Source organism: Lagopus muta, chromosome 15, assembly GCF_023343835.1.
Source record: "Lagopus muta isolate bLagMut1 chromosome 15, bLagMut1 primary, whole genome shotgun sequence".
NCBI lineage: Eukaryota > Metazoa > Chordata > Aves > Galliformes > Phasianidae > Lagopus > Lagopus muta.
The window spans coordinates 13,611,098-13,623,749 of NC_064447.1; the positions used below are offsets into that span (position 1 = coordinate 13,611,098).

At 45.3% G+C, this 12,652-nt stretch overlaps 1 long non-coding RNA gene across 4 annotated transcripts in view; it reads left to right on the forward strand.

Moving 5' to 3' along the window:
• The first annotated feature begins 817 nt into the window (after positions 1 to 817).
• Positions 818 to 12,652, forward strand: part of LOC125700739 (uncharacterized) — a 104,506-nt gene continuing 92,671 nt past the window's right edge. For all 4 annotated transcript variants that reach the window (XR_007380041.1, XR_007380043.1, XR_007380044.1 and 1 more), the window contains exons 1-2: positions 818 to 893; positions 1,310 to 1,373. This is a non-coding gene — a long non-coding RNA (uncharacterized LOC125700739). The remainder of the gene's footprint in view (positions 894 to 1,309; positions 1,374 to 12,652) is intronic.

Genomic DNA, 12,652 nt, shown 5'->3' on the forward strand with positions numbered 1-12,652 from the left:
CTTTGTAAAACAATGAAATGCCCCCGCACAGAGCAGCATGGTGGAAAATGAGACCTGAGGCTCTGACGTGGGATGTACTTGGTGTACCTGGGAACCCTGAGGCTGGAGAGCAAAGTGCTCTCCGGGAGATGGGGGCGCACCTCTTTTCTCTAGCTAACACATTAACCCAATGAAAGTGCACAGTTCATTCCACATTTGCTGCCTTCCCTGGTGCCTTGTTTTTACAATTACTGGACACAGAGGGAAATAGTTTTGAAGAGATCTGAACATTCCAGGTTCCAGCCCTGAACCTCCCTGTAGAATACCTGGGAGTCTTTGGGATGTTGTCTTAAAGTGCCTGCCCAATGGGAATCACCACGCTAATGCAAACCTACCATCTGTTATCTCTACTCTGTATGCTGCAGCTGTACTGAGCTACCAAACTCAGCGCTGTTTGGGAACCTCAGGGGACTGCACTTCATTGCCAGGTGATGAAATCCCAGAAAATAAGAGAATTGAAATTAAAACAGGCAACCAGAATGGCATGTGGTGTGGTCACTCCACAGGGGAAGAGCAAGGTCTGGCAATAGTTTCTATTTGGAAATTAAATCCGTTTCAGCTGTGAAGTTGATAACAATCATGTGCACAAGGTTACATAAGATGCCATTGGTCTCGTTCACTTTTTGTCTGCTCTATGGGTTTAGAAGCCTTCATTTGGGGTTAGCAAGGAAGGGGTTAAGTCCTCCTCTTGAGCATATGAGGGAGCACAGCTGCATGCATGCCCTTAGCACAGAGCAGGGAGTGCTGGGACAGGGACAGCTGCCATTAATTAAGGGATTCCCTTACACACCACAAAATGACTTTTCTCCAGCAGTCCTGCTTGGCTGAACTGTGGTGTGCGGAAGCTGAATTTGGTAAGGATTTAAAGTAGGGAGAAAACTATGCTTCATTTCTTCATCTCCCTTATGAGGGTGGCTGGTATTAAACAAATGAGCGTATGGTGGAAGTTGCCTTTTTGTTGCAGTGCTGTAAACCTCGCTGCCTTGTTTTTGAAGGCCTGCTGATGGTAGGGAGCTGTTTGCTTCTTGTATCTCTATTAGAAAAGAGAAAAATCAAATAGGGAGAAGGCGGATCAGGAGATAAAGACAAGAGGGGAATGGGAGGGAAAGAAAGAAAGCAACATTAATGAAACAGTCTAATAGATCTGAGATCTTAGCAGAAAGCTTTGTTGAAGGGCATCTCCGGATCTCAGCTTTCTGCCCTTCTTTTAGTTGGGGTGCTTTTATTGATGGCTGTAACACAGAGCTACCTGCCCACGTCTGTCCTGCAGGGATGGAGGCTGCGTTCCGATGGCTGCTCTGTGCGATGGGATCGGGCGGCAGGAGCTGCGTGAGGTACGGCTGGGGCTTCCAAACCGATGAGGGGTGGGGAGAAGGGCTTTGTTTTGATTACTGTGTTTGTGCCTTAGAAATACTCTGCTCAGTGTGAATGAAGGATGAGTCATGTTGGGGTTTTTTGTCTCTTGGAAGGAGCAATTGGCTGTATGGGGCTCATTAATTAACAGCGTGCGTGTGTAAGGGAGGCTCTTTGTGTGAGGAAGCAGATGCTGGATGGGTCTGGTTAGCCCCACCCTGGGGCAGATGCCTAGGGAATGGGCTGCACTTTGTTCAGCGTGTTGCGGGTTAGCCTGGGCAGGGAACGAGAACGATTTGAATTTCAAAAGCCATCCAAAGCTATACCCCAACCTTGCCTTCTATCCTCCTAACCCCAGGCCTGCCTGGCGTCCAATGCTGAAAGCGAGTAGTAGTTGAGTGGCTGGAGGTTTGAAAGCAGCTTGCTGCGGAGGCAGCAGGGGGTGATGCTTTGCACGGCGGAGCGCAGCCATTGGAGCAGCAGCTCCGTGCTGTTGCACGTGGGTTTGCACAGACGGAGCCACGTGCTGCTCCATCGTGGCGGTCACCGAAGGCTGCTCCTTAGAGAGGAAGGCTAAAAATGCTCTTATATCCCATAATTCGAAAGCGCTGAAATGGATGGCTCAGCAATGCTGAAGGTAGTGAAGATGTGAATGTTTGTGCTGGGCCAGCCGGGACACGAGGCAGCGCGGGGCCGGAGCTGTGCCCGCAGCTGGGATGCTCTGCCCAATCTGACGTTGCTGTGCTGTAAATTATGCTGAGTGCTGGTCGTTTCCCAGGTGTGTGGCACGATGCAGGCAGCTCTGTCCCTGGCTGAGTGCAACCTCGGGGGAAGGGCTGCTTCTGGGTGGGTGCTGGGGTGTTAAAAGAAAAGCCTTGATGTGGTTCCATCTTCGAACTGGTCAGAATTCTGCAGTTAACAGACCGGTTTTAATTGTCTTACTCGTAATCATGACTCAGATCTGGAACCCAAAGGAGCGGTCTTATTTCTGCTTCTAAATCCTAAGGTGTAATAGCTGGAGATGATTGAAAGGACTTCTCACTCAAGGCTGATGGGCGTGGGCTAATTAAATCAGTTTTTGCCTTGAAAATCTGTCAGAAAACTTAACCATAGAAAAAATGTGTGGTCTTTCAACCGTATTTAAAAAAGAAAAAAAAAAAAACCAACAACAACACTTGGGTTGTGTTCAACTTTATTTGGCACTGATGTATTTTAAGCCAATTTCACATAAGTAATTTTCAGCTTTAAATTTGCCTTTTTAGGAAAAAAATCTATTTACAGCTGTGTTCTGAAACCCTCCTAAGACCAGTTGATGGCTGGCAGAGACTGGCTGTGGTCCCACATGTTGTGACCATGAACTAAAATACGAGGAGCTTGCATTTCTGTTCTTGCTGATTGCTGATGGCGTGTGGGGGTCATAACAGAATTATTTTATGAGATGGGCTTGGGTGTAACAGGAAAGTGACCAAAGACCGAAGCCAAAAGCAAGTAGAGAGGGCTTGTGACTCGTGGAAGCTGGCTTTGATTAAAGTGCTGTTAATTCACTGTGTGTTAGCAGCACATGCTGCCTCCTGTGCCAAGAGATCTCTTTGTTGCCAGCTTTGCAATGCATGCTTACTGTATTGGTGTCACTGAATTGTGCTTAATTAGCTGGAACCCGTACTTACATTAAAACTCTTGATTCTAAGTGATGGCATATAGAAAGCTGGCTTGAGTGGTTTGCTCCTGATTTACTCCGGTGTTAGTGGGTGTAAGCTGAACTCTGCTCTCTTAAGTGATGATGGAAAACATTACTTGCAAGCTCTTGTATCTGAATGACTTCTTCAAGTGAATGAGTGAGGTGATAAGAGTGGCACTTGGGTCCTACCAGCAGAGGTCATTAAAAACATCTCTAAATCATATGTGTAGGCAACCAAATAATATTTCAGAAGGTGCTCACGTATGTAATAAGTGGGGACCTGTTTGTTGTGAGAGGAGGAACCTCTTGTTTGATTTGATTTAATGAGGAGGACAGATTTTTGCCTGTTGGGGCAAACAGTTCTTCCTGTCCTGCTGAGGTGGGTCTCAACCCACTGCGCTGCAGAACGTGTCAGAGCAGATGCAGCAAATAATGCTTCCCTTTCTTTCGCTCCCCCCTCCTCCCATGTGCTTTTGTTTTTGTCTTGAGTGAAGTCAAAGTGTTCGTCCTTTGGCTGAGCTTATGTTGTCATAGGTTGATCTTTACATGATGCTCAGGTACCCAACGAAACCACTGTGTGCCTGAGGGAGAGCAAGGTTCATAACAGGATGATGGTGAAGTGTTGCTAAAACCCTGCAGGACTGAGGAAAGATTAGAAGGAGGAAATGCAGAACAACACAGATATTGGCTTACAGATGACAGAGCACCCCTAGTCTATTAGCATACAGGAATCCAACAGAAGTATTCATAATTGCTAATAACAAAAGGCTGGTCTATCATAACTCCATTCAAACCAAAGCACACATCAGGCTTGTATGGTAGCGAGTGTGTTTTGATGATAGGTCTGGTTTAATCCTAATCTACTGAAATACAGGCAGGGTTGGAACAATGCTTCCTCTGGGGATCAACAACTTTGTCCCTCAGCAGACTGCCTTATACAAACACCCATAATTGAGTTAAAATTCATGCAGACAGCTTGGATTTAAAAAGAAACAAATATCACGCAAATAAACAAAAGTCATGAGCAACGGGGGTTGGCAGAGCCACTGTGGGGAAAAATGCCCTTTGAAGCATGTGCCAATATATACTAAATAATGGGAAATAATATTATATGCTACAGGTCACAGCAATGAACGTTTGTTCCACCTTTCTGAAAAAGCAGCTGGAATCCCTCCTTTCTGCAGCGGGCATCTCTTCTGTGTGTGTTGTTTTTGTTTTAAGAAACATTCTGTTAGATCTTTGCTGCCACTTCAGCTTTTGCTTCCCCGGTTTCTGTTTGCAAGGTCTAGGTTTTCTGCTCCACTAATTTAGTCAGTGGAGAACAAAGGTGATCTATGCAGAGGACTCACCTGTAGCGATGTTGGGTCTATGCGAGCTGAGTAAGGATAGAAACAGGATCACTGCATTATTTCTTTCAGACATCCCTTATCTCAGCACAAGGCTGAGGCGATCCTGGGCTCTGCTTTATCCAATAGCATAAACGAGGTAGAATCCCTCCCCACCAGCAAGGCTGTGCTTGGCCTTGCAGAAGAAAGCTCTCCTGCTCTATGCTCTTCTGGGCTGCTTTTTTCCTTTGTACTTTGATTCGAATAGCTGATGGAGGGGCTGTTGCTGTGAGTGTGGCTCTATTGCAGTGCTGATTCCTGTGCTGAGGGCTGCTGCCACGTGCCAGGTTTGGTCTCCTCCCATAGAAAGCACTGGGAAAGGTGTGCAAGAGACCCTCCATCCTAATCCTCGTGTTAGGGTTGGCTTTGAGATTATGGACATCCTGTTGAGGTAAGTTGGGATTTGTGGCATGTCAGCTTTAACGTGGGTGTTTGCAGAGAGCTCTTTGTGTGTTGGTAGGTGGAGGAAGCCTGTAGGAAGCTGCAGGCTGGAGAGGGGGAAGGAGAAAAGCAGCTCCATGGGGCTGTGGTACGTGGGCAGGGATGTCTGTACACACCATGTTCCTCAGCATGGCGTGGGCCCTCCTGTGCCAACAGGTGATCTTTTCCTATTGTGTCTGCAGCAGGCAAGCTCTGTATTCGCACATTAATGGGTTTATATGAAAAGTGTGCTTAGTGAGTCCTTGGCTTCAGCAACAGATGTGGGGAGGGGGAGGAAACCAACCTATGAAGCCTGGAGTTTTGACCAGTTACACTTGTAAGGAGGAAAGCTTAACGATGTTTTAAGCAGCTGCTTCTTTCCAAAGCTCTAATGGAGGGGTTTTGTGGCTTCTCCCACCTGGGACCAATGCAGTGACCTTAACCAGCTGTGCTGTGCCACCTCCTTTCCTTCCTTACCTCCAGCTTCTGTTAGCAATCTTCAGATCAGACCCTTCTCTGAATCAAACCTGGGTTTAAATTGTGTGTGAGAGCCCTATGAAATGAAGCTGAAGAGAAAACCCTGCTAACCTTGAATTCAGGGAGTGCTCTCTAGAGACTTGGTATTTGGCTCAGGTTTCAGTTTTAGCTGCTTGCTTGTGTTGGAAAAGTTATTTTTGGTTGCTTTCTGTGCTTCATTATAATTCTGAAAGTGACTAATTTGATGTGACATTCTCTAATGTAGTATGATCAGCCATAATTTGATCTTATTAACTTAGATCGTACCATATTAGCAAACATCGGATTCTATTTGAGAAATTTACACATGCTGCAAGTGTGGATACACCTTAAAATCTTACTGTATTAGTATAATTTGTCAGCTTAATGTTGTATTTGGTAAAGAATGACAGAGCATACTGTAATTTGTAGCTACCTACATAGAAATGACTGCAGAGCCTCAGATTGGCTGTGCTGCTGTCATATTGCTTTCTCTTAGGCAGGAACAAACTCAACACTCCACGATCACTGCAGTTCAAATGCTTGATGCTGTTTTATTTGGAAACGCTCACACTGCTGTGTGTCTAAAATCTAAGTAAGCTAAGTGGGATAGAAAGCTGATCTTCCTCAGTGTGTGATGATGACCGATGTGGCCTGAGGTCAGCGTGAACTAGAAAGCAGCAGGTAATGAAGCGGTGCTTCTGTGCCAGCTCTAAATCATCCCATTGACCTGTGTGATACTGCTTTTTGTTTTCCTGCAAGGCACCAACCAGTTTTCTTGGACTGAATATTTGTTGGTGTTGATGATGGAATGGAAAGACCAGTTCATCCCAGCTTCATGTCATTGAACTCCACTGCTTGCAGTGTGTGCAGGAGTGGTGTGTGTGGAGGGATGAGTTTATGGACTTGAAGCAAATTAGCAAGTCCAAGATGTCCAACAGGAAGGGAAGACTATTTCTCAATAGAACTGATAACCTTTGCTGAACAGAAAGGGTGTTTATCCACACTTGACCCTGAGGGCTGTAGGATGGGACTGTAGGGTAAGCCTTTGCCTTTGGACTGCAGTGTGAGTGATGAGTGGTACTTTGGCCTGCGTATCTGGGGGCTATAGGAAAAGCACTCCCTTTCCCAGTTGTCAACACCTATTGGATTTAGATGAGTGCTACCCCTTGGATGTAAAAATGAAGTAATAAGAAACTGACCCCTCAGGAAACTGATTAGAAAACCCACACTAAATGAAAATATTTACTAAATGGAAACAGTGAGCACTGCACCTATGGAAGAGGTGTTGAGTGCTTTGCACTGATCTCCATTCTGAAATGAGGCATTCAGTTCTAAACAGACAACAGCTCTGTTTCAAAACTGATCATGCTGTGCCTTTCCCAACAGACTATTTTGTGCTATGTTCTTCATGCTCAATTTGGGAAATAGCAGTGAGAAGCAGTTCCAGCCTCCAAATTCCTTTTGTTTGTACCAAGTTGTTCCAGATAGCCTCAGTGAGGAAACTAGCTCCATTCGCTGCAGTGGGAGCTGAAGCAGAGGGTGAGAGGAGCTGCTGATGTGCAGAGACTGAACTACACTGATGCCAGTGCTGGTGCAGGATAGCAAACAAAACAGATGGAGTCCACCATTCCTGCCATCTGTTCTTCTAGGTGTCACAGGACTGACTCTATACACCGTCTCCTTTCTACTCCTACACAAAAGTCACTCCTGGCAAGGCAGGAGGGGGTGGGAGCTGGTTCAGTTTGATGCAATTAAATGATTCCTCCTCTGTGGAAAAGTCAAGGGGACTTTGTGGACTTGCTGCTTTTGAAGCTGCTTGTTCTCTGTAGTCAAATCCTGTGCCACTCCTCCCAGGCAAGGAGCTGGAAGGCTCTGTTCCTTTGTACCTCTCTGATCTTCAAACAGTTCTTCATTGCTCTTAATACTTTGAACGTGGACTGCTGCAACTTGCCATTTGCTGGGCTGAATAAATCAGATGCTTTGTTTGAATCTCCTCACGGTGAAGGTACTGCTTTGCCCCAACATTCGGTGCTTGTGTTAGAAGGAAAGGCAATGGCTTGTGAATAGTCCAAAGTTTCTGCAGTAAACTGTGATCAAAATCTCCATTTATTTTTTTTCTTTAAAGTTGACCTAAATCTTTCAGTCTGGCTGCAGGGCAAAAATCTGGTAGAATTAAAATAGGTTCTCCGTTGGACTCAAGTCACACTCTTTCATGTTCACTCTTAGAGGTGCAGCTTGTTAAAGCAGTGACTCGCTCCTACAAATCTGCAGTGCTCAATACTGAATTTGATGTCACGTTTCAAATGTTCTCTTCTATGTGTTCTCAGGTACTTCTGAGTTGTACTAAGCAAGCTCTGTTACAGGCTGACAGTGTTGTGTTCTTGAGCCTTTGCCAGAAAAATGTTGGTGCACCATTTGGAAGGCAGCCTCTGGATTATCCCACTGCCAGATCTGCTGCTGCATAAGCACGTTCACATTTCCTCCATGTAACACTGCAGTCCAATCTGAGTTACCATAATGGCTGTTTCGGTGTCATCCCTACACATGCAGGGCTCAGAACTGTTTTGTGGTGCAAGCCTTTCCGTGTTGCTCTTAGAATGTATCTAATGTGAATATTGGAAAGGTATTTTCAAAAGTATCTTTTTCTTAAATGCAGATACTGTAAGACATGGCAGTTCTGGACTTCAGTCCTGGTGCATTTGATTTGCCTGTTCTGCTGTGTTGCACGGTGTGATGGGCAGAAGTCTGTTTGTAGGGTTTGACCTCTTCTGATTTCAGTGTACTCTCTTCAACTTGAGCATCTTCATGTGTAGGAATGAAGGAAGGAGGACTGTGGGACACCCATTGGAGCAGGGACAAGGTGGGGGCCATTGTGGCACTCTCCTTGGATTAATCCATTAGTGTCATTAGTGTCTATTCTTTATGTTTCCAGGGAGAGAATACTGAAATCCATTTTAATGGGAATCGTGCTCCGAGCATAAATGGTCTAATGTGACTTTTTGGAATGGAAAGAGCTCACATGTCTCTTGCAGGCAGCAAGACCCTCTTTATTTTAGAAGTAACCATAGTCAAGAATTGTGGCCAATCTCAATTTAAATTCAAAGCTGAGAGGTGGATCCTGATCAGAATGAGATTGCTTTTTGTTTTTTTGAATGAATGAATGACAGCTGTAATCATTATTTAGTCTAGAAATTGGCTGCTTCATTCAGGGAAATTAAGGCTTAAAAGAGGCTTTTGTTGAATCACTTCAAGAAATTGAATGTCCTCTTAGGGAGGAAAAATAAGTAAAGGCATTAATGGAAAGATAATGAAATAAATACAGAAATACTCTTTTGATTTGAAATTAGATTTTGTTTTGATGTACGAAGCTGGTTTGCACTACATCCTGTTCAAAATGAATGGTGCCTGGAGCTAGTTCTGCTTGCACAGTCTATCACAATAACAGCCAAGCAATTCAAATGATATTCATCTCATCTTAATGACTTACTTAAAAAAAATTAGCTTTTCTCATGTGTGGGAAACTAAGTCACAAAGCAGTAAAACTGCCTGGTCACTGCTCCACCACTGCAGCATGAGGGTGGATCTTCTGAAGCCTCATGTATGAGACTTAATGGGTGAGAAATAAGATGGATTGAAGACTGAGTAGATGGGATCTTAATCTATCCTCCCTTTCTATCTCCAGTCCTAATCCCCAGTCTGCTCCTTTGAACCACATGCTTTTCCAGGATAATTTGAGCACAGCTTGAGGTGCGTTATGATGGCTGGGAGCAAGGATAGTGTGCACAGCTTTCTGCATGCAGGATGTTCTTGGGAAAGCTTACTGCAAGAGAAAAGGCCTCCTTGCAGCCAAAGCAACAGTGTGAGCCCTGTGAAGTTGGTATGTTTGTGAAGGGAGCTCAGCATGCAGGCTGCTGGAAGGAAACGAGAAGGGCATTGCCGTTGGTGTGCTTCAGCCAAGGCAGTTCCTTTAAAATCTGCTGTGGAGGATGACAGCTCTCGAGGTTTTGCCAGAGACATTGAAAAAGTGCATGGAAATGAACCCATGAACGGTATGAAACTGGCTGTGTAGAAAGCTCCGGTTGCGTCTGAGGGTACTTCCCATAAAGCAGAATAACCCTTATTGGCGTGAGCAAAGCTCCTGAAACAATCTTCCTCTGCTTTTCTCCTCTCCTTTCAATGGACGTTAGAGGATATATAACCCATGGCTTCAGACTGCTGCAGGGATCCCTATGACGAATGCAGATGTTCCTGCAGTAACTCTGGAGGGTTGAGCAAAGCTTGTTTGCTCTGAAGTGTTTCTTCAAGGCTTTTTTTCCCCCTGTAGCAGCGCTTTGCCTGGTGCTCTCCCAGCAGTCTGCTCTCACAGTGTTTACTGATTTCCAGCTTTTTCACTGGCAGCACAAATTCAATCAGAATTTCATATTAGTTCAGCAACCCACAGCAAAAGTAAAGGCCAGTAATATTGGAACATTATAATAGCCCTGTGCACAGGCTTGCGAGACCTTGCTGTAGCAGCTCACCCACACCACTGCCTAATATCTCAACTTCTGTGCACAGCCCAATCAAGCAGGGTAAGGAACACCTCCCCCCGCAGAGCTTTTTGATGGCTGTTGGACAAACATCTGCTAGGAATCTATTTGGTGCAGACTTGGGTCTGTGGGCGCAGATTAGGACGTCTTAAGCACTTCTCTATGATTTCATATTTAAGGGTCAAGATGATGATGAATAGTATGTGGCATGTAGCAAATATAATGTCAATGTGAGGAGTGTGTCTCTGTGCCTCTGGATGGGGGAGGTGGGCTTGTTGGGCTAGCAGGGCCATAAGGGGCTCTGTGATGGGTGTGAGTGGAGGGGATAGGCACTTAGGGCAGGACAGAGAAGTGGGAGGGGAGGAATTAGGGATAACCTTTCATAGGAGGGAGCAAAGCAAAAGGTGAAAGTGCATCAGCTGAAATAAACCGACAACCAGGATGGAGAAAAACTATGCAGGATGCCCAGAGAAGTAGCAACTAAATGTGGCTTTCATTATCTCCCAGCTTGGCACCAGAGCTGCTGGCTCTCTTCTCTCACTGCCAGCCCAGTGCATCCTGGTGGGAGTCAGCCAGCACCATGGGGACACTGCTCTGGGGCACGGACCTGAAATAACACACTTGGAAGCTGCTGTACGTGTTGCAGTAAATGATTTAATAGTAACTTTGCGCTGGTGCTGTGGCTTGTGAATTTGAAGGTGGAGGCGATGCTGACTCTTGACAACCAGGTGAATCAGCCTGCAGGGAGGTGCTGTGCCTTAATGGGTTACTGAAGGTGCAGGAGGTGAGGAGCAGTGCTTCACCTGGCTGTTGTCATGAATGTGATGAAAAGCTAAAGCTGGTATGGAAAGGGATCTTATATTTCCTTAATGAATATTTAGTGACTCGGATAATTATTTGAACTTTCCAAATTGTAGATTATACTGCTAGAAGCATCTTCTCCTTTCTAGTTATGCAGGAGCTTTTTGATAATTTACACCATGTTCATGCCCATGAAAACCCCTCACTCACTCCTGTTTGATTTATTGTTGTGTTTTCTATGATGAGTTAATGTATTTAGAATGAAGCTGAGGTGCTTGCTGTATGCCTGTGCCATAAGCACTGCTTCCTGGCAGAGCCCTGCAGCTCACTGCTGCTGCTTCATGCTCACTCTGTGCCTTTCTTGCTCACAGAAGATGCGTGTAGGTCTCACCTCATTGGAATGTAGAGCAAAGACAAGTGTGGCAGTTGGTGGTGCTCAGAGCTTTGCTTTGCTAGGGAATAGCCATACGTACAACTGCTTAGAAAAGCTTTCGGCAGTTGTGCAGTGTTTAGCAGCGCCCAGCCCCAGCTCCCACCTGCTCAGTGCCTGCAGGTTCCAGGAGGAAGCTCTGTGCTATAGATTTTACATGATTCAAGTCTAAGGAAATCTTTCCTATTGACTTTTTAGGGGCAGAGGGGGCTCATTCAAAGGTCAGTGCTTAAAGTGCATCTGGACTCCTGGGTAGGCGGTGTCTTGCGCTGCATCCTTGATGTTCTTGTTATCGAAAAATGATGAGAAACTAAGGTAAATAGCACAGACCTGGCATCCTACCTGCAAGGCTTGTGGGATGCTTGGAAATTATAAGCATTTCTGCTGATGGTAAGCCATCATTCTAAATGCTGTTTGCAGCTGCAGGTGTTTTATTATTCAAGACAAATCATTACCTTCATTTGTTTCTATCAGAAACCGACTTAGACAGTATGTCTCTGAGGATGGGAAATAAAACAAGTGACTCTTTTTTGACAGGAATTGCAGATTATTGTAGCTTTGGCATTATCAAGATCTGGTTTATTGGGGTAGCAAAATTATGTTTTAATAGCAGGCCGAGATGTATTTACTTTGGAGAGAATAGTTGTGAGAAATATGAAGTGATACAGGGGAAAAAAAACTAGAGAGTTCTGGCAGCAGGTCAGGTATGTGGGTAGGATTCCTCATTTCAAAGCAAGAGGGACACTGGATCCATATTTTGCCAGTGGGCTCTCAGTGGAGCCCTTGGGGTGCATCACGCACAGCTCCAGGTCTGCCAGGCACAGAGGTCTGCGTGCAGCTCAGCCTTCAGTGTCTGCTGAAGTGTTTTGCTCAATCCCAGCCTGCAGTCTGATTTCTAGTTCCCATCTTCACAAGGTACCAAGTGCCTTTAATACCCCTGTGAATAGCAATTAATGGCACTCAGCTCCTTCAAATGCTGGGATAAATTGCAGCTTCTCCCAAAGGTGGCTATTAGAGCTAATCAGAAAATGCTGCACTTCCTGCAGAAAATGTCAACTTCTTGTTTTTGAAAACCAAAAGCAATCAGAGTCAGTCGGCTCTCTAAGGAAAGCTCCTTTAAAATAAAACTGCATACATTTCATAAATATTATCTCTGGTGGCCACGGCTCTGCTACCAGACCCTGTGGGGCAGCTGCACAGAGGTTTGTCCTGGGAGCGCTGGGTCCTTTAGGACCGGCTCTGGTTAGGAGTGCTGTGGAGTGTTGGGTTTGAGGGAGAAGTGGCACAAAGCAGAACAGCAGCATTTAAGAAGGATGATCCCTGGAGGCTTAAAATTTATGTTTTAAGAAACTTTCATGTTTTTATGACCATTAGTACCACGAGATTTGAGTCCAGGGTGGTATTTTGGTGCGAGTGAACCAAAATTCAATTATTTCACTGAGCTTGAAGCAGGTCTGGCTTTTTCTCAGACCTGGCATGAGCTCATGAGTTCTGACTTCAAAATCATTTGGCTTCTCAA